The following is a 27492-nucleotide window of genomic DNA, read 5'->3' as shown; positions in this document are numbered from 1 at the left end:
GCCCTGCTACAATTGTTATTCGTAATTTTATATACACACACAACAACCACAATTTATATCATTATAGAAGATAATCATGTTCATATAAACACTATAAATAAGGACTTTTTCCTCAATCACCAAGTCTTAATGCTGACTCAGTGTAGCAGGTCTCTTTCCCTGTCTATTTTAACCATTAGCCCTGCTGGTAATCTAGAGGATTTGGGCAAACACAGCAGCAAGGCGATGTCTCTAAATCTGAACGAACTCCTGATAAAAGACAACGTCCACCATTCTCCAATCCTGGTACTGCTCACCCGACAAAAATGCTTGCTCCCCACAAACAGCTTTGCTGGCCCTGACAGGATCGCAGGGAAAAACATGCAACAAAACCCGTGGATTATGGAAACAAACACAACCCTTCATGAACAGCTAAATACTGCATGCCGTGGGTCCGTGGATGTGGTCTCACCCATCAACGTAGGATCTCACAGCTTCACACTGGCAGGTCTGCCTTGCCTAAGGAAAGCACGTGAAGTCATGAACAATTAAGCAGCAGGCTCTTCTCATATAAGAAAACTCCACAATGAATAATAATGAAAAACCAATGTGTCATCTTTGCACTTGCAGTTTTGCGCTACGTCGCTGATTTTGATCCCGTCACTAAAATTATTTTAAACCAACAAGCTGAAATTAGCTGACAAAAGCTCAAAATTATCCAGTTTTCTCCAATATTTAAGCTAACAGGTGCTAACATTGTCTTAACTCATGCTCAATAAACACAAATCTTTTAACATTGTAAAAAAAGTACTCGAGGGTTTCGTGAACCTTTAATGATTCCATTAATGATTGGGGTTAATGATTTCTTCTAATACAAATTAAGAAATTTTAAGTAAAATGTCATTCATAGGGCTAGAGAAAAAAAATACCAACAAATCATCAAATGATAATTGTTTGTACAACAGTCTCAAAACAATTGTTATTATAGTCCATTAAAGATTATGGCGATAAAGTAAACAAATGCAACAACTGCATCAGAAAACAAATTCTTAGCACTGCTATAGCTTGGATGACAAAATTTCTTAATTAGTTAATTAAAGCCATGAATAGTAATTTAGGAGTATATTTTTAAACAAAACGCTTTTTATTCTGATACTCGTGCAAATCTTTAAATATAAACTTTCAATATGCATTTTCAAAATTTAATAGTAATAATAATAATAATTATGAAGGTTGTGCACTGTCACAATCATGGTTATGTCAGACAGTCTCATTAGCAACAGTATCTCTCTTGTGATAGATGGAAACAAGCACTACACATTATTTACAAACATTCCGAGAGACAAGGACAGAAAAAAAAGAAAATGACATTGGCTAATGTCACAATTCTGAGGTCTACTATGAGCCCAGTTTAGCTGGCTAGCCAAATAAATTTCTGCCAAAAAAGTTTTTTAGCCAATTTAATGTGGCTCTGATTTTTTCCTCTCTTTAAAATGAATGCTTTGGTGAATAACTGAATAATTTGGTGGGAACTCAATGTGGTCATAATGAAAAGGTATCTTCTAATAGACTCTTAAGTTTGTTCATGCCAAATCAGAAACTGACATGGTAAAGGAAAAATGTGTAACAATGAGTTTGTTTTTGACAAAAATATAAGTTGCTGCTGAGTATTGTTGTTGCTGTCAAATACACATACAGGACAAGACATTCTTCTGCAAATAAAATACATGAAATTAGCAGTAGAAAATCTGTACAGGTGACACTTTATAAAGTGAAAGCTTTCTAAGTGCACACTACAAACCACTACACCAAACAAAGGCCAAGAATTTAAATGTTCAGCAGCTAACTCATCGGCTTATTATTTCCAAGGAACCAATCAGCTGTGCCTTGTAGATGATGATACGATTGCTAGTAAGGACCAATCAGTTCTCACCATCGGATAAACCTTTGTATTTAAAAACAGTTATATTCATTCACTCATTTCCCTTAAGAAGAGAGCAACATTACGAAACTTTATTAGATATATTATTAGAAATATTATTAAAAAACTAAAAATACTTACATTTAAAATAATAATATATTCTAAAATATAATTTATTCCTGCTCAGTCAAAATTGAATGTTTCAGCAGTCTTTACTTTAGTCCTCAACATCACATTGCCACACATATTTTAGTTTTAAATGTGATATACTTTTTTCCCTTATTCTTTGTTAATTAAAAATCATTTTTGCAAATAGTTTTACATTATATATGTTTCAAAAGATAACATAAAACTTTTTTATTTCCTGCATCAACATGAGGTAAACACATTAACATGCATTATGCTGTAAAAATTAATACTAGATTCAGTTTTTTAGATGTCTTATTGAAAATTACCATCATACATTATTTTAATTAAGATAATTTTAGATACATACAGCGTAATCAAACATGCATTCAGTGTGAAATTTTGAAATGCTTCATTTATATCAGGAGCTGTAATGAGCAAGCTTGACATGGGCAAATACATTTATGAAATGCATAAATTCACACAGAGGATGTTTCTGTGAAAATGTTGTAATGTGTTGTAAAAATTTATAAAAGCACCAATTTACATTTTCAAGAGTGCTAATATGAGTCATAAAGGGAAAAGAGTTAGCATTTATTAGTAGAAGAGATCAGAGTTCTTATTAAGTTTTGTTTTACCAACAGTCCACCTTGTTCATCTTGAAATATAGTGCTTTGAGTCTATTGTAAAATGCTGAGCTTATAAAACTGGTGAGCAGTGTCTATGTAACATGCCAGGCCGTTGACTGCTTTATAGGTCTGAAAAAGATATTTTAAATGCAACTCTGGCAAGAACAAGGCAGGAAAAAAACACCATGGAAGAAGAATCAGTTTGAGAAATTTTGGAAGAATCAGCATTATGGATCTGGAAAGTGTTTGCAAGCCAGATATAAGCAGACTACTGTGAAGTAGCACCACTAATGGATTGCTTTTGTTCATCCATATTGCAGTCTTATCTTTATTAATAATCACTGTTCTCTAGGGACAGTGGCTTCCAGTCCCGGTCTAGGAGTGGAATATAAACTGTATTAACATTTAGAAATTTAAACTGGTAATTCTTTCACCTTCTATTAATGTTATGTTAAAACCAATAATGTAATGTGTCCCAAAATGCACTAGAAAACATTACATTATGCTGGTTTAATGTTAAAAGATGATTGTTATTCTTTTATTGGTGTATTTGAAACCATTAAAACAGCTGTGATGGTTCTATTGTTTGTTTGTTTGTTTAAAACAAAAATTTTGCAAAAGTTTTCTTAATTAATTTTGCATTTAGAAGTTGAGATTGTTGAGCAGTTGAGATGTTGGATTATACATTTAATAGGGTTTCTCTGTGCAAATTAAAATCAGAGCTGTGCTGCAGCTGTCCAGAATGCTTTCATTGAGCTTTTGCTTCACATGAACTATATGTTGCATTCAAGTGATGTCATAAATATAATTTTTGTGAGTTGAATGCACGTGATCGTGCACCCTGGCAAACTTTGGATTTCCGTTAAGCCCTGAATTTCTGTGTTTGGGTTGGTGCATGAGAAAACCTGTTGAATGCAACGGATGTTATCCCCCTTCATCCTGTGAATCCATCAAGTGGTCAATATTAGTGCAACAAGATGCCAAAAGACAAATTTACAGTCTCCTTCTATAATCCTCTTTGCTGAAGCCTAGTTCACACTACAGGATTTTAAACATCAGCAGATCGCTTTGCCGTTCACACTACATGACGACTTTGTGTCTTTTAATCTCTGTGGTGTTCACACTATGCGACACTACGTGAATAATCCACAAGAGGGGGGTCACACACTACATGATCTGACAACAACTCATTCCCCAACAGCTCATTCAAGCTACCAAACCACAGCCAATGAAATTTTGAGGGAGGAGTCGTCAGAAAAAGCTGAACACTATTGGCTGCTTGTGTGCTGATTACATCACTGACAGCATTTCAAGCTTTCCAGAAAGCAATTAAAAATATTGTCAAATCAGCTGATGCATCATCAGCGGATCAATCACTCATCTGCAAGGTTCGAGTGGATAGATACACAGAGTTTTTAATTTTTGTAATTGTATAACTCTTTAAAATAAAACTAACACATCTATAACACCTTGCCGCTTTCTAACTATCAGTGTATTCCTTTCTGACATTATTATTTTTTTAATTATAAAACAGTAAAGAACTGAGCATTTCTGCCTTAAATTACCATATTGGTCAAAATGACTGCATGCATGTCTGATACTTTTCGCTGTGACTTTAAATATGTGTGCATTTTTTTTGCCTAGCAACTTCCTGCTAACATAAACAAATTTTTCTGATGGCAAAAACATTAATTTACTTCAGATATTTTTCAAAACAGCATATTCTGTGCTGTGAAATAGCTCCTGTTTGAAAGTGAAAATGAAAGCCAAGGCTTTTGCGTGTTCTAGTATCTTAACTGCATATTTATAGGTTGTATTTCCAAAAAAGATAATATTTTTAGGGTAATGGTGTCATTAAATATGATGCCAGATATTCAAAGCTTAATTTTAATATCTCAATAATAGCTTTGAATGTAAATATGTTGTGACAATATGGCGTTTTATATGAGAAAGGTCAGAATGAGCAGTATGGTAATTCTAATAGTTACAGAATTCTAGTTCCACTGTTAATATATCCTACTCTTATTTCTGCGTTAACGCAGAATGAAGCGAGTGCACCGATGCCCATTCTGACCAATCACAGATGTTTCTGTTGAGCTCCTGAGCACGCAGGCATTCAGCTCATGCTGATATGCTCTCTCATTGGCTGCAGCTCGTCACTACATCTGACCACAGGTGGGGTTGAGTCAGCCGGCTGCTCTGGAATATTCAGCATGCTAAATATTGGATTTTAGTCTGCGAGGTGTCTGCGACGCGTCAGCGAGCCTCGTTGATGCGTTGTTCAGTAGTTCACACATAAAGAGTGGCGAGCGCCGTGCACCCGCAGATTTCTTCCCGATCACAGCCCGATCTGTCGGCGAGCTCGTTAACTTCCAAATCGAGCTCAAAGCAGGCTTAAAATCCTCTAGTGTGAACTAGGCTTGATTCTCATTAAATCTTGTATGTGTCATCTACAGAGACCAATGACAAAAATTGTTTAAAATAATTTTAAAAAGTCACACCATTTAAAAAATATAAATACATTTTCTAGCCATGGCTTAAAACACTTATGAAGCTACATCTTTTAAACCATTTAATTTTTTTTTTTTTGATAATCCTTTTTATTTACATGATCTGAATGATATGTGGACCTAAAGCTTAAAGTGCTGGAATACAGTTATTCATGAAATTGTAGAGGTAAAAATAAGCTTTACTTCTTGCCTGAGTGGTTGCTGAGAACTGCTCAAAAAAGGTAAATGTACTTATTTTAGTACCCGCCATGATCTGATCAGTGTGTGCACTTAAGAAGTAAAGGCATTTCAGACCATCCTGCCAAATGTGGTGCTTTAAAGGGTCACGAAACACCAAAACACATTTTTTGAGCTGTTGACAGTCGTGTATGTGTCCCACACTGCTAAAAACACTATTAGGACACCTATATTTCACTAAAAAGTGTAAATTGGTTGTTTTTGCGTTATTTCAAGCAAATTCATACTTCCGGTTTGAAACGAATTTTTGAAGCTGCGTCACGGCCATGACATAATAGCGTTGTATTCCAGCGTGCGGACTGGGCGTCTGTGCCAGAGTGAGTCTTATTACGTCTTACAGTGTGTTGCATTAATGCATGAGTAAGGCTTGGTTCAAACCAATCAGCGCGCTCTATTGTGCAACTTCATTAATATTCATTGCTGTCAGAGTGTAGAAGGCAGAGACGCCACGTTGTATTGGCAAAACAAGCGTGAAGTGTTGCTTTTATAGTTTTCTGCAGTTAAGTTTCGTTTTCATTTTCTCTCTGTGAGAGCTCTGAGTCATGTGTGGATTAACAGTGTACGCGACGCTTGACAACCATAACTTATGTGTCTAAGGAGGAACATTGTTTACCTGAGAGCTGTTCTCATCTGCAAACGCTGAGATCGGGATTCGCTTGTAGTCTCCTCTAAATAAAGACGCGGCTCTAGTTGCTGTGGATTGTCCTGTCTCTACAGATTTGGTAAGTGAGCGACCAATGCTCTTTGTTTATTCAGTTCGTATTTTATTCGTATCAAACAAACTATTGCACCAGTGTAAACAAGTTAGCACTAACAGTTACAACCAAACTATAACCTCGTGTTGGATTTAGTGACCGGAATAACACACGCGGCTTTCTGACTCTACCTGCCGTGTGCATCTAAGTTTCCGGGAAATGCTGAGTTTTTTTTCTCTCATTCGCCATGCGGTATCAAACATTGCATGAAAAATACACGCTTAGAGCAGATCCTCGAATCAAATATCTCGTTTGTCGGGAGGGACATGAATGAATTCCCTGAATGAAAGAGCCAAACTGCAGTTAAAGTCCCCCATTTAATAATTTGGCATATAATTCGACAACAGATGTCCATGTAAACACAGTCACATTGTCCGCTGTGGTTGTGTGTTTTGACTCTGAAATTCAGCGCGCCCAAATAGACACTCCCACGCCAAGCCTCTGTTCTTCCTCCAACACAACCCCCCTAAACAGAGCTGGACACGCCCACTTTTCTGACTTTTTCCAAAGTAGAGTTGTGAAAACACCCTGCTAAAACGAGGGGGTTTCATGGCCCTTTAAGGACCTACGGCCTGCCTGGACACATTTAGGAAAGAAGATGACAAGAATGAAGAAGAAACCTAAGGTACACAATGGAGTCACCCTCTGTACTTGGTACTTGTAAAAATAAAAAATATTAAAATGCCAAACATAGTATTAGTTTGGTAAAGCTGGACCAATACATTAACCAATACATCAAATCTGCAATATACGCATGATTTAGTGAAACTGAGGGTGACTCCCAAAATTGCTATATGATGACTATTTACAACACATTAATTTGTTTCTTAATGTGTAAAACATTTAAGTTACTACCAATCCAGGATATTGAATCCAATTAAATGTGTCATTATTATAGAATTCATGTAAAATTTATGTTTGAATATGCTCGAATTCTAATTCATTACAAGCCTTTATAGTTTTAAGGACACAACTGCTAACACTTACATATCAGCATCTAATTAGTATTCATCAAACTGGCCCAGAATCATTAGAAAGTAATAAAGATGAAGTAGGGTTGATAATATTACTTCTGAAATCGCCACAAGAGAGAAAAAAGAAAAAAAGCTGATATCAAGCAAAGTCAAATGACTATTCATAGATGTAGGGCAGAACATATGTGAATACATTTCTGAAAGGTCATCATCATCATTATTATTATTGATAACTATATTTAATGAATAAGGTATACCTTTATTATGCTTAATACTTAGTAGTATATAAATATATTTTATGCCAATCAGTAACTCTAAAATAGCTAATTTACTTCCTTAAAAAGAGCTGTTATAACTAAGATCTTTGCCAATTTCTGTGGTCCAAAAGTAGTGACCAAGAGAGCTTAACGTGCTGCAGTGTTGTAAAGTGTAGATGCGAATATTTTGGTCATTGGTTCTGACGCATTTGTTGCTTGAACAGGTCAATAAAAAAGTGAAATGTCCATACCTTTGCAAATAAAGTTGAATATTCCAATCCATGTATTGTCCATTTTCTCAAAATTAAAAGTAAACATCAAAACAAACATTAACCCGTTCTCACAGCCATGCCGGTCAAAAAGTTTGTTTTGCCTTCTTCTACACCTCAGATCGTCGTGAGGAGAGCATAAATACCATACACACCCTCTAGTGGTGCGAAAGAAAATTGCAACCTATAAATGGCTCCAACATGAAATCCCAAGTAATTACAAAAAACACCAACAATTTAAGAAAAGACCCTCACTGGTTTTACAGCATAGTGTTCCAAATCCTCACAACACAAACACATTTACAAAAATGTGTTGCATTTTCACAGTGCATGCAAATATCAAGAAACACAACAGAAATGTTTCAAGGGGAGCCTAAAACGTGATTAACCCGGCTGGGATGATTTTAATTGTGCCGTGAATATTATTCAGTAAAGTTGTAGGTGATCTTTTAAAGGTACGTTTTTTAACATCCTGGCACATTTTCCTCCTCTTTTGTCTATTATTAGGCTAAATATCCATAACCTTAAGAGCTGGGTCTGTTACTTTTTAGGCTCCTCTTAAAATATTTTCATTGAGATCAATTCTATTTCTGTTTAGGGACTGCAGACACCAAGTGATGAAGATGTTTTGGTGTATTATTTTTTTTCTTCCTGCAAATATATTCTAAGGTGGACAACAGTACAGGGTCTTCGTTGTCACATTTTTGCCATTCGTTCTCTAATTGAGAAAAGTCAGGACTGCAGACAGGTCAGTCAGGTACCTACAGTATATCCTCTTCCTCCGTAGTCAGAGCTTTGAAATATGCATGGATGTTCCTGGGCGTCTCCAAAATCTCTCAGTACTTTACAGCTTTAAATGATGCCATTACATGCAAGTTACCTTTGCCAAGGGCACCGACACAATTCCATACAGAACCATGACAGACCCTGGCTTTTGAACTTGTTGCTGGTAACAGTCTGGTGATCCTTTTCTTCTTTGGCCGGAAACTTATGGTGTCCATTTCTCCCCCAAAAAATACCTGAAATACTGATTGATCTGACCACAGTACAGTACACGTGATGGTCATCCCAGATGCCTCCAAGCCCAGAGAAGTCAATGGCACTTCTGGACACTATTAAATTGGGCTTCCTTTTGGTACAGTACAGTTTTAACTGGCATTTGTGGGTGTAACTACATATTGTGGTACGTGATATGATATCTGCTGATATCACTTGTTGATGAATGATAATTCTTGATGCAGTGCCAACTGAGAGATTGGAGATAATGGTAGTTCAGCTTGCGCCCTTATCCTTTAAGCACTGAAATTCATCCAGTTTCTTTGAATCTTTTAAATATGTTATGCACTATTGAATGTGAAATATTCTTCCTAACTTAATTTCTTCGTAACTTTCTTTGAGAAACATTCTTTTTAAACATTTCAATAATTTTCTCATGTATTTGTTGGCAAACTGGCGATCCTCTGCCCATCTTTGCTTCTTAAGGACTAAACTTTTCATGGATGCTGCTTTTGTACTAAATCACAATTACAATCACCTGTTTCAAATCACATAATTATTTAACCAATTTACCTGATTACCAGCCTTAACCTGCTCCTGTCCCAACTTTGACAGGGAAGGATGTATATTTAGAAATGAAATGAAGTTGACCAGACAAAACAAACTATAATGTCTGCAATAACGTCATAGCAAATTTGGAAATAACTACTTTCTTTTTATTATATGTGTTTTCCATACTGTCACAAGTTTTTCTGATTTGCTGATGTAAAAATAAATATTTAAATCATTGTTTATCATTTTATTTTCAAAAATATATGACATTTTGTATGGGTTTGAAGAATTAATGACAAAAAATTCTAACTACTAAAATAAAGCATGCACATTTAATTTCAATCCTCAAATCAATTTTGTTTGAAGAAACAAAAATGTCTGGGTAAAGAAATCCTTCAAAGTCTAAATGATTTACAATTTGATTTTCTTTCTAGCCACGTTTAGTTATGTACAGTAAAATCTAGATAATCTGGACCATCAGCAGCTGTGAAATTAAACTGTTAATGTCAAAGACAATGAAGTCAATTTCTTCTACCCGAACACAAAGATTAACCACTACCCAGCAGGGAGATAATTACAATCTGAACATGAGGATGAGTCGAGTATGGGTGAAGGAAAGGTTCAGCAGTGTAGAAGCGCTGTTGACTGTATCAAATGATCTGTGCATACAGAGTGAGGTTTTTGTTCTCTGTCTACACCAAAGTAAGATAATGCTGCACACAGGTCACTGAATATCTAGTATTCAGTTCAGAATTTGAAAGAAGCTTTATCATATGCCCTTTAACAATCACACCATTCATAATTAATTCTTACCTTTGTGTGAACTGACTCCAGATGAAGCAAAAGACAAAGTTGGTTTTTTGAACATCACCATGTTACTCCTTACCAGCTTTATATTTGTAGCATGTAAAATAGATTTTTAGTAAAATGTACCAGTGTACTTTAATGTCAAGCAGTAAGCAGAGGTTAAATATGAATTTTGTATTCAAAGGATATTAACCCTCCTGTTGTCTTAAAATGTATACACCATTCTCCCTTTGGGTCAAAAATGACTACCTTCACTAAACTACTAAAATAAAGCATGCACATTTCATTTCAATCCTCAAATCTATTTTGTTTGAAGAAACAACCTTCATCACAAAGTCTTTGAATGTCTAGGTTTTCCCTCATAAGTTTAAACTATTTCACCAATGTTTAATCATTCAATCATTTCTGAATAAAGCAAAGGCTATATTTTCTAATGCCAAAAGTACCTGCATGAGTTTGCAATGCTTTTAGCAAGACAGTATTCACAGACATTAAGCGGCATATTTGTATTTATACTTGCCTTCATTGAAATATGACAAAAGAATTTTTTTTTCCTAATGTTGGGGAGATTTTAGAAAAAGTCACCAAATTTCAAAACCAAAAAATGTTGTTTAGATTTTTTTCTCTTCTGTTAAAATAGATTATGAGACAATTTGACCCAAGACAAAGTGAGGGGTAAACCACAGGGAAATGAGAGATAATTGATCCCAATGTGAAACTTCTGTCTTGTTTACCCACCCTCATGGGTCACCAATTCCAACTTTTGTTTTTTTTTGCAGAAAACTTAATGACAGTACTTATAACTAAAGCTGCATGGGAGATTTCTTTACCTCCATTAAAAATTATATCGTAAAGAGATTTTAAGGGGAATGGAGGGAACTTATTTTGTGAAGAGATGCAATTACTTTCTAGTATGAACAAATTTAATCTAGACTTTAACTTATATAAACATTGAGAACATTAATCAGTGCTTCAAGTGAGCATGGCTGAGCTTCAGTGACCAAAATGTGAATATTGTAATCACTATACATTGATCAATGTTTAAATGTGTCAGCATAAGTGAAGTGTCAGTATAAGTCAAGTACACACAATTTAACAATATTCTCAAAAGGTAAAGTATATTTCTGAAAGGTACATAAAAAAGGTAGATTGAAAACATACATTCTGTTTTTTTAGTGTTAATAATACACCTTAAAGTAACCTCTTTTTGTAGGAGTAAAGCCTACGTTAAATCTATTAATGTTATAAAGCAACTGTGTAAAATTAAAAGACTTGTATTAAAAAAACTATTAATTATGATCTCATTGCAAAGTTTTGATTTTGATTAAAAACATCTCCATTTGAATTACAATGATTTATTTTGGAATAACATGGCAGAATTTAGATTTTGAGGTGAACCTACATCTTCAGATTTGTACACTTCAATACAAATCAAGTAGTGTAAGATGCAGATTATTGTGCAAATGCAATTTGTCAAATTTGGTTAGATATGTAAATATAAACAGCCAAAGAATAAATTTTATATTTAATTTCAAGCAAACACTTGCACTTAAAAAAAATAAACATGCTAAATAGTTTTTCACATCAAAAAAGAAGAACTGCTATGTGAAATATCCAAATATAAGCCTTACAGCCACATCTTCTGAAATTTAAGAATTACTTTGTATTTTAAAAATTTGAAAAAGCGATTCTCTTATACAGTATTTATAGATTGAATTAGTCTGTCTGAAAATCTGTTGTATGTGTGGTAGTACTCTCAATGGAAAGGAAATCCAAAGATGAGTTCATTCATCAAGGCTTTTAGTACTTAATTCACACACACATTCACTAAAAGAAAAAAAAAAAAAAACAGACAGCATGCTCCATTGATTACCTTATCTGCTGAATGTCAAAAGGGAAGATTAAGCCATTCATTTCCATACAGAGATGAGAAGGTGTGAGGGATGGGGGTGTACTGATGACATGTTTTCCTCTCCCTGCAAAACAGTTATGTAAATGATCCCAAAAGAGCCACAGTGTTAAATCTGAATGACTTAAGACGCAAAAGCCACAAAGAAAAATGTCAAAAATAAAAATCTTATGTTATGCTGTATTTGAAAAAAAAAAAGTAAAATATGTTTTTTTTTTTTTTTTTTTTTTGTGGCACATCCATGCAGATATTTTAAGGCAATATCAAAATTTAAATAAACTTTATTAATTTGTTAAACATACTAGTATGACACAACAATATCATATAAAAATCTACAATTTAGATTATTTTTGTTGGTATTTAATTTAATTAATAGACAATAGAATAAGTTTTTAGCCTACTGTTTTTTATAATCATACAGCACAAGATTATCCTAATTGAAATCTAATAAAAAATCTAAAAGTAATCAAAAAGTATTCAAATCATATTGCCTGAAATGTGTCATAGATTATGTTAGTAACTAACATCTTTATACCTTATGACACAAAAGCCACAAAGAGGGGAAAAGAGAATTACACTAGAGCTTATATTCTGCAGTATTTGAAGAACAGAATAAAATATGGCTTGTTTAAAATCTAGGTCATCCTATTTTCTTTCCTTTTTGTTGCACATCTACTTATGATTAGGGTCTGTAATGACTTAGCAGATCTTAATAATAGCTGCACTCTGGAAATACAATGTTACAGTGCAATTTGGTACAATGCATTAAACAAAAATCAAAAAGATGAAGCCATTCATCATTTTAGACAAAATTGTGTGTGTTTGTGTGCGTGCATGTGTGCTATCAAAAATAAAACCAACGTGAAGATTATTGATTCCCGCTAGTCAGCTTTGACGAAGACAATAAAACTGGCTGTTTTGTCACAAAGAGAATGAAGAAGAATAGGAGTCATTTGATGTTGTCGTTTTACTCAAGAGTTTTAGGCCAAAGAGAGAGAAAAAAGAAATGGAATCCACTATCAATATCAGGACAGAAGAAATGAATGGACCGAAAATGTGCAATGTATTAATGACATATTAGGGGGAAATTAGGATGTGAAGAGAGATTTAAAAATCCATTCTTTCATTTTACAGCTTTATCATAATGGCTGTGAAAGTTTGCTGTACGTCTCTAGGGCGCATTGCATGTGTTGAAATATGCAATTTTAGACATTAGAGCAGAGAAAAAGATAATTAATACATAAACAATAACATCTTTAAACAAGAGCATAAACATAAACAGAGCTAGAAGAGTAGTGAGCTATAAGATTATAAGAAAAATGCAATCGATTTCACAATACCTGTATTTAGATTATAGTATATTTTAATATATTTATTTGAATATATTTACGCTATATTTTATTGATTACACGATTACATATTGACAAAATGGCAGTGAATTACTAATAATGCAAATATTATTCCTAATTTAACTATACTGTATGTCTTTGGATGACTTTTGTCTTAAAAATATATTTTTTTCATTCATTTGAACCCCTTTTTGTATCATTGCAGGAATTTTCAGTGATTTTAATAAAATTTGTTTGAATAAATATAATATTTTTATATTTATATAACAATTTAACACAAGATAATTTTATTCAAATCAAAATATTGACCCTATTTTGCCATAATAATGGCCATCATGAAGGACCGCGAGGATGATCAAGAATATATGAGGCTTCTTGTGGAGTCATGAGCAAGTAAACGCATATAAATGTAAATATTAAGCATTAAGTTATTGTAAATGGTTGTTTACACAGTTCCTTTGATTCTTATGTATAGCATAGTTTTTAGCACACATAAAGACTGTTAATGACAGGAAAATCATTGTCAAAAGAGCAAATGGGGATTGTTTTCAGAAACAATATTTGTTATGCTGGTGGAAAGTCTCTTCTCTTCCTGATGGCAATCATTACGTAATTCAAATGTTCACTGATGCTCTTCAGTTTAGTCTCATATTTATCAGGGGTCTCCACAGCAGAATGAACCACCAACTATAATAAGGGCATATTTTCTTTTGCAGCAGATGCCCTTTCAGCTGCAACCCAGAACTGGGAAACACCCATATACTCTCACATTCACACGCACCCATAAACTACGGCTAATTTAGTTCATCCAATTCACTTCTGCATGTATTTGGACTGTGGGGGAAACCAGATCACCTGGAGGAATCCAAGTCTCAACTCTATCAAGTGACCTTCTTGCTTTTGTGACATACGGTTCAGACATTGTAGTTGCGGATCCAAATGCAGCATATTTAGTAAACAGAAAATGGTCAGATAGGCAATAGTCAATCACAGAAGATTGGTCCAGGTGGCTAACAGCAAAAATCAATAAACAAAGCGAGGGTCTGGAAACACGGCACAGAAAACAAAACAAGGAAAATGCTTTGTGATGCTACAGGTTAACTAAGACTAAGCAAAGTAAATGAGAAAGTGAAGTGTTTATGTGGTATGAAATGAGTGAAATTGAGCTGCAGCTGTGTGTGTGTGATCAGAAAATTGTCAGCTGTTGCAGACACTGATGGGTGCAAAGAGTTATGGGAGTTGTAGTTCTACAGGCAAACTGTATTATGGATTTGGTGGAATGCGTTAGTAAGGCTGATTTACCGGTTCGTTGTCGGTCAAATGAATCTTATGCTGAACTCTGTATAATTAGATCATCATCTGAAGCAACCACACCTGAATACTTTCCCAACACCTTTTTTTAGGTTAACCTGCAGTTCAGGTGTGTCCCTCATGACAATGTGATCCAAGACTCCCTTTATGTGTGATTTAGAGCCCTGACCTCCAGCCACAGTAACTCTTCCAGAGCCTGCAGAGATTCGCTGAAACTTCACTCAAAGGACGAACTTGCAACATTATCATCTAGCAGGAAAAACATCCCCACATGCGCCCTGGGCTGCAGCCAGAGGTCTTCCTGAGACAAGTTAAGCGCTCTTACTGGACACACAGGCATCTCAATTGTAACCAAAGTAGGTAAAACAAGGTAGTTTAGTTCTATGAAACATACAAGGTAATCCTTTTTACCATGTTCTATTCCCTTGACCAAGACAGTAGCTGCAGACCAAGCAGGCACATTAGTAGGTGTTTTACCTGCAATCCGGGCAACTGAAACTCGTTCTGCTGGAAGGGTACCTGCCAGTTAGAATCAATCATCCCACTAAGTGTAGTGTTAATTTCAGCATAAACAATCTATCTGTGCTTACTAGTGATTTTCATTCCAATGAGCACAGCAATTGATGACGAACTAAGGGTGCTTTCACACCTGCCTTATTTAGTTCGATTGAATCGCATTAGAGTTCGTTTCCCCTTTTGGTACGGTTCGTTTGGGCAGGTGAGAATGCAGCAATCTTGAAGAGGTGGTCTCGGTACGCTTTCAAACGAACCCTGGAGCAGTTCATTTGTGTTGAAAATATGATCCATACTAAAACAGGTCCAACCGCAAAAATTACTGCGCGTTTTGGACTAATTCAGCTGCCGTAGGCCGATGCGCTGTGCATTATGGGATATGGAGGAAAAATATTTGTGGACAGCGCTTTACCAACAGAGAGAGAGAGAGGGGAAAACATTACCTGATGGATTGTTGGTAATATTTTCGCAAGATGACCATGTTGCAGTTTAGCTAAATTAATTCACGTCTCCTCCTGAAGTGACGAGCGATGCATTAAACACTGTTTTCCAGCCACGGCCGCACTTCATTTTCGAAATGTATAGTTTGTCTAAAGCAGGGACACAATCAGCCAGCGCAGTTGTCCCTCCAGAGTAAAAGATTTTGTTTACCTGCAGGACTTCACTGGCATTTTTCCCGCACGTGTATTCGGACCAATCAATAAGCAGTTTAGGAAATATGTTCAACAACATCTGGCCAATGAGAGATGAGGATTGTGTCAGATGACTGCATTTTGGTTCGTTTCAACTGGTTCGGACCAAAGCCAGCAGTGTGGCGTGAAAACGACCCAAAGACAACAGAAGATGCAACAATGTATCATTTATTGTTGTGATGTGAAACAATTTATTGTACAAATTATTGTACAGATATGAAAGCACCCTAAGATTTTCTTTGATGATCAAAAACCCACACTCTGGCAAGACCATTCCTATAACCTCCATGTCCATCTTAATGTAAGCCAAATAGGGAATGTGTAAACTATTAGCTTATGTGATCTTCAACCAACCTGATGTGGACATCACATCACTGTCATTCCTGAATAAACGCTCTCAGAAGAATCCTTTGGTGATAGTACTGTCCTGACTACCAGTGTCAAGCAGACATGACATAAACACACTATTTATATTTCTAAATCCACCATTAGGCAAGTCTCAACCGCTCATTCAAGAAACCTATCCTGACTGGCTCCTTCAGGTAGTGGACCAGCAATTTCTCCCTGTGTTGCCTGACCTTGTCTTTCATGCTCTTCAGCTGTGCTGGCATCACTCTTTGGTCTCCCGTCTCAGTGTGCAACACCTAGCCACATGCCCAACCTCATTGTATCTAAAACAGATAGGTTCTCCCTCCTCTGTAAACCTAGCAAGAAACTTTGAATAGGGATTCTGCTGCGCTGATGCTAATCCTTGTGCAATCAACTTTTTTGACAGCCTTAGAGAATGAAAAAGGTACAAATGAAAAAGGTGCAAATAAAAAATAAACAAAATGTGAATACTCAGCATCTTAGGTAGACAATAAAATGCACATATGAAACACAGAGCACCCTCTTGTGGCCATATACAGAAAAACAGGTTACCATCATGAGATCTGAACAAGAAGTTGAAAATCCAATCCCTTTGAGGCATTTATCAAACAAAACAAAGCTCAAACAAAATGGCATTCCTTCTGGTGCTCGAATTCACCCACTCATTTTCATTCACTCCTATAAGTGGACTATTAGTAGACTAATTTCCAGGATAGCAAATGAAGCTATAAGAGGTGATTTCAGATAGAGCCATAAAGTAGCCAGATCTTATTACCTAAATTGTGGAATAGATTGTTACTAACATATTAGCAAATTAGTTTTTGACTAGCTTTTAAATTAAGATAGTATTTCAAGTCCCAAAATGCAATGAAAAATTCACCCTCACAACTGCTAGTAATTTATCTCTTTACTTTCTCAATAGAAAGCACATGCTTATTTCTTTAATCCTTTATTTAGTCAGGCTAACACAGGTGATTGCATCTGTGTTAGAGGCTTGTGTCTTAAGAGAGCTGCCTTTGATTACATGTAAACAGCTTCTCATCAGCCTGCCGAACACGAGCCCTCTTGACTCCTCTGAGTTCACACTTACCACTGCTGGGCTTTTATGCACATGTTGCTAGGAGACAACTTTCAGATGAATCACAATCATTGTCAGCATGTGCCATTTCTAAAATATGCTCTACGAAAAACAACTGACAATAAAAAAAGTAAAAATGTAGATGTGGGGATTAACTGCTATTGAGGTTTGGGCAAGTTCCATGTAAATGATTCGAAAACATTTTGTTTGTATATACAGCCACTGCAAAACAAATTAAGGAATACAATTTAAGGAATACATCTAATTTATGTTCAGGTCAATTTTTGCCTTTTTCTTCTTCGAATTTTTCACATATGTTGATTCATGCTAGAAATATGCTAGCAACATGCTAATCTATGTTCGAAACGCTGATATACTCTAGATCATACCGGTCAATCCAAAGATACTCACATATTTTATTTTTTATCACCTTGTTGAAATGTTTTACCAAATCTCTCCTGTATTTATAATCTTTCTATGAAAGATGACAGTGACATCTACAAAGAGCTGACTTTCCTAATACACACATTGTTGTGTTCACTTAGTTGTTGTTACACAGAATGACACTAGGTGGAAATATTGCGTTACTTATGTGAGAACAAAAAAGAAGTCTGTAACAGTTAAGTGAAATTTAAACTGGAGTAAAAGTGTATTCATCCAAGAGATTAATGTGTCATCCTTTATTTTTTTGTTTTACCACTTTAGAATCCAAATACTGTAACCACCAAACCACCAGGGGGCTCCCTTGCTCTCAATTGTGATAAACAAAAAAATGTGATGAAGAACTTGAAAATGCTTTAAAATGATTGTAAAAATGGCAGTGTTGCCTTTTTTTTCACGGAAGAATTGCACCGTCCCATCTTTCGTTCTTCTCATGCAGCCTTAAAATTAGTCAATCCTTGTAACAGTACATGATAATCAGTCAAGCCCTATAATGGTAAAGAGACACCAAGCATAATACTGAGCAGACACATAATACCATAAACAAGTTCATAATGGTGTGTTTTATCTTAAACACAGCTAATTATGTCTTGAATGAGCATAAACAGTAATAAAAATAATCAAATGCTTGTCATTAGCCCCTTTTACACATACAGAACTTAAGAAAAATTACCAGAAATATTTCCAAAAAGAGATTATGTGTGAACTGGCTCTTTTTGAAAATACCGCAAATTTTATTCGCCAATTTTCTGGAAAGAGAAGTTGTAACAATTCAATTCAATTCAGCTTTATTTGTATAGCGCTTTTACAATGTAGATTGTGTCAAAGCAGCTTCACATAAATGGTCATAGTAACTGGAACAGTGTAGTTCAGTTTTTAGTGTTTAAGTTCAGTTTAGTTCAGTTTAGCTCAGTTCAGTGTGATTTAATCATTACTGAGAGTTCAAACACTGAAGAGCAAATTCATCGATGCGTAGCTCTAGCAATCCTGAACCATGCGAGCCAGTGGCGACAGCGGAGAGGGAAAAAAAACTTCACCTGATGGGAGTGAAGAAAAAAAACCTTGAGAGAACCAGACTCAGTTCGGCACGACCATTTTAATTTCTCCGCTGGCCAAAAGTCTTGTGCAGAGCTTCAGTCACCGCGGTGGGCTGGAAGATGGCCTTCAGCGAAGACTCGTATGTCCCTGGAGCGTCGCTGGAATCAGTCTCAACATTACCAGTAATTTCCCTAAAAACAAAAGCGAGGCTGCGATTGGAAGAAACCTAGAAGTATAGGATCACCACTGTACACATTGCAACAACATGCTGTTGACTACAACCCTCCAGCTGTTGCCACAATTTAAAATTGAAGATATGGTGTAAACATCACTTTAATATCATTCAGTTAAGTTTACTTTATACAATCAAAAGCATATTAGGCTTTAAACTAAATCACAATCATCATAGGCTTCAGTTCATGGCACCAGGTAAACAAGGGTGAGGACGATTCCTTCAGTAGCACACCCTCGTGCTGTCTGTAATTGTGTTGTCCCAGTACTGAAATTTGAAAAAAACGTCTTATTTCCTGCTAAAATTTAAGTGCCTGTGAGAGTTTTCTTGAACACCGCTGATTTACTATAGTATTCACTAGTACTCAACAGAAGATTGTGATTGGCCATGAAGGTCATCAGCTCATCACTTTTCACCAAGTGCAAACACATACTCAGACACTGAAGCATTTCAAAGTCACGAAGATCAGTCAAGACATCAGCGGATCGCTCGTCTGTGTTTGCATGCACTAAACATTGGTGAAGTGCAATGAACTGCAATGAAAGTGTACAATTCTGTCACTTTCTCTTCGCTGATATGATTTACAGTATGCTCACTTGTTTTACTGATTAGACTATGATGAAAAGTCTTATATGTCCTATATATGCCCAGATGTATGCAAGAAACTTATATGACCATGTATATAAAACACATAAAAGTCCCATAAATGTCAGAAACATAAATGTCCACATATATGCCAGAAACACATATGTCCATATATTTTAAACACATATATGTCCCATATATGTTAGAAACATAGATGTCCATATATGTCAAAAACATATATGGCTTCTACATGTAGAGCACATGTCCACATATGTTAGAAGTACACATGTTCATATATGTAATACACATATATGTCCTATATATGTCCACATATATGTCCGAAACATATATGACCCATATATGTTAAATACATGTCCCATATATGTCCACATATATGCTAGAAACATATATGTCCATATTCGTTAAACACATATATGTCCCATTTATGTTAGAAACACACGTCAACATATATGCCAGAAACATATATGTCCATATATGTTAAACACATATATGTGCCATAAATGTCAGAAACATATATGTCCACATATATGCCAGAAATATATGTCCCATATAAGTCAGAAACATATTTGTCCACATATATATCAAAAACATATATGTCCCATATATGTAAGGAACATGCGTCCCATATATGCCAACAACATGTAACATACATGTATAGGACATATACGTCAAACATATGTCAACATATATGCAAGAAACATATGTCCATATATGTTAAACATATATGTCCCATATATGCCAGAAACATATGTCCACATATATGTCAGAAATATATATGTCCATATGTGTTAAACACATATATGTCCCATATACAACAGAAACATTTGTGTCCATATATGTCAGAAACATATATGTCCCCCACATGTATAGCACATATATGTCAGAAACAAATATGTCCAAAGAATCATATATGTATAGCACATATATGTCCAATATATGTCAGAAGCACATATGTCCACATATATGCCAGAAACATATATGTCCTATATATGTTTGAACCATATATGTCCAATATATGCCAGAAACATAAATGTTCCTTACATGTATAGCACACATATGTCCACATATATGCCAGAAATATATGTCCATATTTGTAAAACACATATATATGTCCACATGTTTGCAAGAAACATATGTCCCCTACATGTATAACACAAGTCCAAAAAATGGCAAAAACATATATGTTGCCTACTTGTTTAGCACATATATATCAGAAACAAATTTGTCCACATATGTGCCAGAAACGTATATGTCCACTTATATGCCAGAAACATATATGTCCAATATATGCCAGAAACATACATGTCCCTTACATGTATAGCACATATAGTTCCAATATATGTCAGAAACATATATGTCCACATATATTTTCACAGTATGTCTGATAATATTTTTTTCTATTGGAAAAAAAAGTCTTATTTGTTTTATTTTGATTAAAATAAAAGCAGTTTAAAATTTTTAACACCGTTTAAGGACAAAATCATTAGCCCCTTTAGGGTAATTTTTTTCTCTCGATAGACTACAAAACAAACAATCATTTTACAACGACTTGCTTAATTACTCTAACCTGCCCAGTTACCCTAATTAACCTAGTTAAGCTTTTAAATGTCACTTATATAAGCTGTATAAAAGTGTCTTGAAAAATGTCTAGTCAAATATTATTTACTGTCATCATGGCAAAGATAAAAAAAAAAAAAAACAGTTATTAGAGATAAGTTATTACACTATCATATTTAGAAATGTGTAGAAAAAATCTTCTCAATGTTAAACAGAAAAGGGAAAAAATAAACAGGGGGCTAATAATTCAGTGGGGGCTAATAATTATGACTTCAATATATATCAAGTGTTGTCAAAATTAGTGCGTTAACGCATGCGACTAATTTGAAATATTTAACGTGTTAAAAAAAATGAAAGCAGTTTTTTAGAAGAAACGTTTCAGTATAAAAGTTAATGTCGCATTACCAGGCTATCGAACGTTTCCTCCAGAGTTTCATTTATTTTCGTAAGTTTCATTATAAATCCTCCTATTTTTGTTTTAACGGAACTTGATACCTCATGGCGAACGGGAAAGAAAAACCTCCACATTTTGTGACTCGGTGGTCCTTTAAGGTAATCAAAAATCGCTGTTTACATGGTAGAAATAAGAATCTTAATAAGAGTATTATCTTAATCCTGTTAAAAGCAGAGTATTGGTGTCCATGTAAATGTACTCAGTGAAACTCAGAAGATGCCGCAAGCTGTCAAAGACAGCGCATTTTGTCATGTTTCCCCCTTAAACTTAAACTTTTTTGTAAACCATCTGCTTCATGTTGTTGTGTCAGAATCCTTGTGAAATACAGCCATACTTAAGACTGCTTAGCTTAAGCAAATTTGATGAACGCGATCATGCGTGTTGAATCTGAAGGGAGTCGCTCCGGCTGTGCTGTCCTGCGTGCATTGTGTGTTCGAGTGTGTGTGTGTGTGTGTGTGTGTGTGTGCGATCCCGTGCGTTTACAAGCAACAAGAACAAATGCCTACACATTACCGATTTCGTCGTCCGAATCCCTAAAAGTTGTTTAAATATTTAGGGATGGTGTGACCAAAGTCCCTGTAAGAATTAGTCTTTGGTGTGACACAACGCGTAGCCTACCACCTGTGATTGCCTTTGATGTACGTCTTTGATGCTACTTACGTCCTTATGGCAGCACCAGTGGCCACAAAATAAGGCACCGAAATGCATATGCTGATTCAGATCCTGCTTGTGATCCTGCCTGATCTCTCTCTCAGCTCACATCATTTAAAAGAAAAGGGCCACATTGTCCCCGATGATGTCAACTAAATGGCTGAATGTAAAGGAGGACCAAGAAAAATTGTTTCTACTTTATAATTAATGTTCTCATCTATCAGCAATACAACTTTTCAATGAGTAAATTTGTTTGTATTCAATACTTTATTGTTATTAATATTTTCCAATTTCTATATTTGCAATGCCTATTTTTTGGCATTGTTTTTCTTTTTTCTTTTTTTGCAGTCCACTTAGAAATCATTAAGAACATCTTTTTTTTTCTTTATTGGCATTGATTGTTTTAAAATTCAAATGGCATTAACATGCCTGTGTTTTAATTTCTGTAATAAATATGGCTGTCAAGTCAGGATCTTGATGGTTTATTGTGGGTATGTTGTTTACATGAAGAAATCTGGGTTACAAGTTAAACAAAATTTCTAATAAACAATTATATATCTTGAATTTAAATAGTTTTTGTCTTGCATTTACATTAATTTTACATTTGAATATCCAAAATTAAAAGTAATCATGTAATCTTTTAAATGTGATTAATCGTGATTAATTGCGATAATTGCAAAAAAGGTGCGATTGTTTAGTTATTTTTTTTTATCGATTGACAGTACTAATATATATATATATATATATATATATATATATATATATATATATATATATATATATATATTTATATATATATATATATATATATATACACAAAACACAGGCTCATTAGGAATATGTGTTCAGGGTTAGATTTTTGAGAACCACTAAATATGTTCTCGGGGCTATGTCTGGATACATTTCATGTGTACGTGATTCAACGTGCACTACTGGGCAACACTGGTGTACCACAAGGCTGTGTTCTGAGCCCCTTCCTCTACTCCATTTTTACCATCGACTGCAGGGCTGTGAACAGATCCAACACCATCATCAAATTTGCAGATGACACCACAGTGATTGGTTTAATCAGCAATGATGATGAGACGGCCTACAGGGAGGAGATACAGCATCTGGCCACTTGGTGCACCGACAATAATCTGCTCCTTAACACCAACAAGACCAAGGAGCTCATTGTGGACTTCAGGAAGGGACAAACAGGCCCACATGATCCCATCCACATCAATGGGATGGCCGTTGAGCCTGTATCATCCTTCAAGTTTTTGGGGACCCACATCTCAAAGGACCTTTCCTGGACCACCAACAACTCCAGCCTGATCAAGAAGGCTCACCAGCGTCTATTCTTCTTAAGGCAACTTAAGAAGAACCAGCTTTCATCAGCCGTCTTGGTGAACTTCAACTGCTGCACAATAGAGCATCCTGACAAACTGTGTCACAGTCTGGTATGGAAGCTGCTCTGTTGCTGAGCGAAAGGCACTTCAGCGGGTGGTGAAAACTGCCCAACGCATCACAGGGACCACACTGCCAGCCATAGAGGACATCCAAAGGAAACACTGTCTGAGCTGAGCATGCAGTATTCTGAAGGACACCTCTCACCCCGCTCACAGACTGTTTTCTCTCCTGCCTTCCGGCAGGTGCTTCAGGCTCCCCCGGACAAAAACCAGCAGACTAAGGAACAGCTTTTTCCCCAGAGCTGTCTCTCTCTTGAACTCTGCCCCTCACTGACTCTTTTACCTCCCCCCCAGTACACCCCCCACTATCCTCTAACTTAAACTCCTCACATTAACTGCACTGTTTACAATTGCACATTTAAAATTTGCACATATTCACCGCACCATATTGCAATAATTGACTTATTTGAACTGTACATACCCACTGCATATGGACATCTGTAATTATGTGCACACCGACTGGACATTTAAACTTGCAATCATGCTTATCTGCACACTACTGATTATTAATAGCAACCTGTACATATATTCATATATTGTAACATATACACTTGTAATTATGCTTATGTATCTGCACACTACTGATTATTAATAGCAACCTGCACATATATTCATATATTGTAAATCTGTTAATAGCTAATCCAACCTGTATATAATGTTCATAGTACATCCATCTGTAAATATCACTATAGTTTTCTATAACTGCACTTTATAACTTATACCTGTATCCTGCACTTACTGCTATTGCACTGCTGGTTAGACCTAAACTGCATTTCGTTGCATTGTACTTGTACATGTGTAATGACAATAACAACCCGGGCTCATTGTGGAAACGTAGCCCCGCGGAGGTTTCTGCGAACCGCGATTTACGTCCCGGGAGGTACGTATTCGAGCGTTTTTTTGTTTTCGCGGATCCGCGAGAGGCCGCTGTGCGCGCTTTTTCGCGTCTCGGGCGGGCGCCTCTCGGGAGCGTGCGGCGTTCGCGCCCGCACCGTTCTCGTGCGAAAAGCCGCCGGATTGGGAAAAAAACAAAAAAAAACAAAAGCCCTCGTCTTCAATTTCGACCGTGTTTTCGGATCCCGCCGCGTTCTCGCCCTCATTTTTCGGATTCCGTTTTTCATCTCACCTGATTTCCGGAACCTGCTGTTCCCCGGACTCGATCCCGGTCGTCGTCCACCGCGGCCGGCTCCTCCTCCTCCTCCTCGTCCGGGACCTCCGCTCCGCCGGCGCAACGCTGTGAGCTAGGCGGACAAACTGATTGCGTCGGGAAAGCCCTCCCCTCGGAGGCGAGCTGTCGGCCGGCGAGCGCGAAGAGGAGGGGCGGAGCGGCGCCACACCGCCCCGCAGCGTTCGCTCGAAAAAAAACAAACGCGGCCTTTACGTACCTCCGGCCACGTAAATCGCGGTCTCCAGAAACGTCCGCGGGGCTACGTTTCCAGAATGAGCTTGGGTTGGACAATAAAGTTGAATCTAATCTTGAATCTAAACTAATTATGATGCCATAGACAACTTTCCTTTCATGTTTCTTTCCTTTCTGATTGTTTAACTACATATTGATGGCTTTTCTGGTGTGACCAGTTTGCTTGGTACCTCACCACGTGCGGCATTGGATATGGGACGTGGAGCAGTGTGAAAAGCATGCAGTCAGAACAGCTTTTCTCTTTTAGTTTGTTTTTGAAAACTCTGTCGGCTGGGTTTAGCTAAGGGGGTGGGTGTGTCAGTCTACAGCAAGCTGGTATTAGCACAATAAGCTGACTAGCTTCTCTCATGGACATACACAAGAAGAACATTGAGATTAGCAGAAATTCACACAGCGCCCAAAAAAAAGAAAGTCAGTTTTAGTTAATAACATGCTAATTCATCCAACCAACAAGCTTATGTTAGAAATGCTCATTAAGCTGTTTCCTTTTAAGGAAAATTACTGTATTATATTTTGGTTTATGAGATATGACAAAAATCATTTGGTATGAAAATAAACATGTTTGATTATCTTTATTGCAGAAATAGTATAATATATATAATTTTCTTTTTTATATATATATATAATATATTTTCATCAAACATGTAGAATTTATGTTGCAATAAATAATTTAAATGTGCACAGTCATATAAAATGAGATTATTTTAGGAATTATATACCAGCATTATGTTTTTATAAAGTATTATAATATTTTAAAACCTGAACATGCTAGCAGGAGGTAAATTGAGAATATGTTTTGAAATGTTTCTGATCTGCTGTATTGTTTGATCAAATATTTCTGTGCAAAGAAGATAGCAACATAAAATAATAATATTGCTCAGCACATATGCCAGTGCCAGCTACATGCTGTGATTGAACAAAGAGACACTTGAGATTCCTGGAAAGAAAAATAAGAGTTTATGATTACACTAAATAAATAAAAATAGCCAAGAACCAGCATAAGAAAGAATAAATTATAGCAAATATTGAATGCATATATCAGAGCTAAAAAATAATGTTTTCTGTAGCAAAAAAATACTATAGCAAATGTACTTTTAACCTTCGTTTTAAAAGTTAAAGTAATATATATACATGATGATTGGATGGTAAAAAAAGATGTACATACATCTTTTCATTTCTTCATCTACATATGTTAAATTAATCATTGATATCTAGGTATTTTGCTTTAATAATATTTGGCAACAAGTAGTTCCTGTAAAGAAAACATGTTACCTCAGAGAATCTCAGTATGTTAAAACTGAAACATTGTGAGTCACAATTTGTAGGACTACTTGAATAAGTTGACAGAGGCTTGCAAAGTTACTTACAGTCAAGTGTAGAGTGTCTTGGTGGTGCTGAATGGTCTTGGTGAGTACTGAAAAATTATACTGAAGTTAAAGTACCATTACTTGTGTAAAAATGTATTGCGAGAAGAATAAAAGTATCTGCTGTAAATACTACTCAAAGCATGAGTAAACAGTAGCCCTTTAAAAAGTACTCAAGAGTAGTGATTAGTGAGTATTATGCTGTAAAAAGCTGATGCATTTACATGTAATTTGTGGATGTGTGTAAACTTAACATGCTGTAGTGCATTTACTTATTGCCCAGCAGGCACAAAATATCATCAGACATTAATATTAGGCTAAATTTAGGTTGTAGTGTCAGGTGACCAAAATTTAATGTCTAGCCAGCATCTAAGGACAACAATGTTTTTGGTCCAATAAGGACATCAAATGACATTGATATTTGGTTGATTTTAGGTTTTGTTAGAAAGTGAACAAAAATCATTGTCAACATCTTGAACCAAAATCATACTGACGTCAAATACTGACATTTATTCATCAGGTATGGCAACCAAAATTCAACAACTAATAGACGTCATAGTGGTAACCTCCACACAATGTCAAACTGTAACATCATTAGACATGCAACGTCCCCCTGACATTAGGGTACAACGTCAATCTGATGTCATGTTGAAATCTTGTGCCTGCTGAATGTTTAAGGACATTTTGGTCATCATACAGTAATCATCCATCATCTTCTCATCAGTGACCTGCATCTAATGTCTCTGGGGTAGTGCATGTAAAGATTTTCTACATCTTCTTTTGGACACTTTTAATGCTTTCAAACAGTTTGCTGCAATTATAAATCGTCCATGTCTTGAGGTAGTTAATTATGATGCAGTTTACCTTTTATGTGCGATTTGATTGGACAGGAATCATATAACTACTCAGCCATACCCCAAAGACAAGAAAAAATACAGTAGTAACTGCAGTTTGAAGAAAAGTAGTGAAGTAAAAGTACCAATACAGCACTAAAAATATACTCAAGGGAGAGTAAAAGTACACATTTATAAAACTAATTAGGAAA

The 27492-nt window shown here is 35.8% G+C and overlaps 2 protein-coding genes and 1 long non-coding RNA gene across 5 annotated transcripts in view; 1 reads left to right on the top strand and 2 right to left on the bottom strand.

The window, feature by feature from the left end:
- Positions 1-7771, bottom strand: part of LOC147833953 (uncharacterized) — a 151178-nt gene extending 143407 nt beyond the window's left edge. For both annotated transcript variants that reach the window (XM_087281484.1, XM_087281483.1), the window contains exon 1: positions 7640-7771. The gene's annotated coding sequence lies outside the window, so the exon portion shown is untranslated. The remainder of the gene's footprint in view (positions 1-7639) is intronic.
- Positions 1-27492, bottom strand: part of atp7a (ATPase copper transporting alpha) — an 813718-nt gene that overhangs the window by 360171 nt on the left and 426055 nt on the right. The window lies entirely within an intron of this gene.
- Positions 3763-10315, top strand: LOC141377509 (uncharacterized). Its single transcript, XR_015507470.1, has 3 exons — positions 3763-5487; positions 6720-8288; positions 8338-10315. It is a non-coding gene; the product is annotated as an uncharacterized LOC141377509 (long non-coding RNA).

The sequence above is a fragment of the Danio rerio genome, chromosome 14 (assembly GCF_052040795.2).
Source record: "Danio rerio strain M-AB ecotype USA chromosome 14, GRCz13ab, whole genome shotgun sequence".
Classification (NCBI taxonomy): domain Eukaryota; kingdom Metazoa; phylum Chordata; class Actinopteri; order Cypriniformes; family Danionidae; genus Danio; species Danio rerio.
The sequence above is the reverse complement of the archived record's forward strand: the minus strand, read 5'-3'. Positions and strand labels throughout refer to the sequence as shown.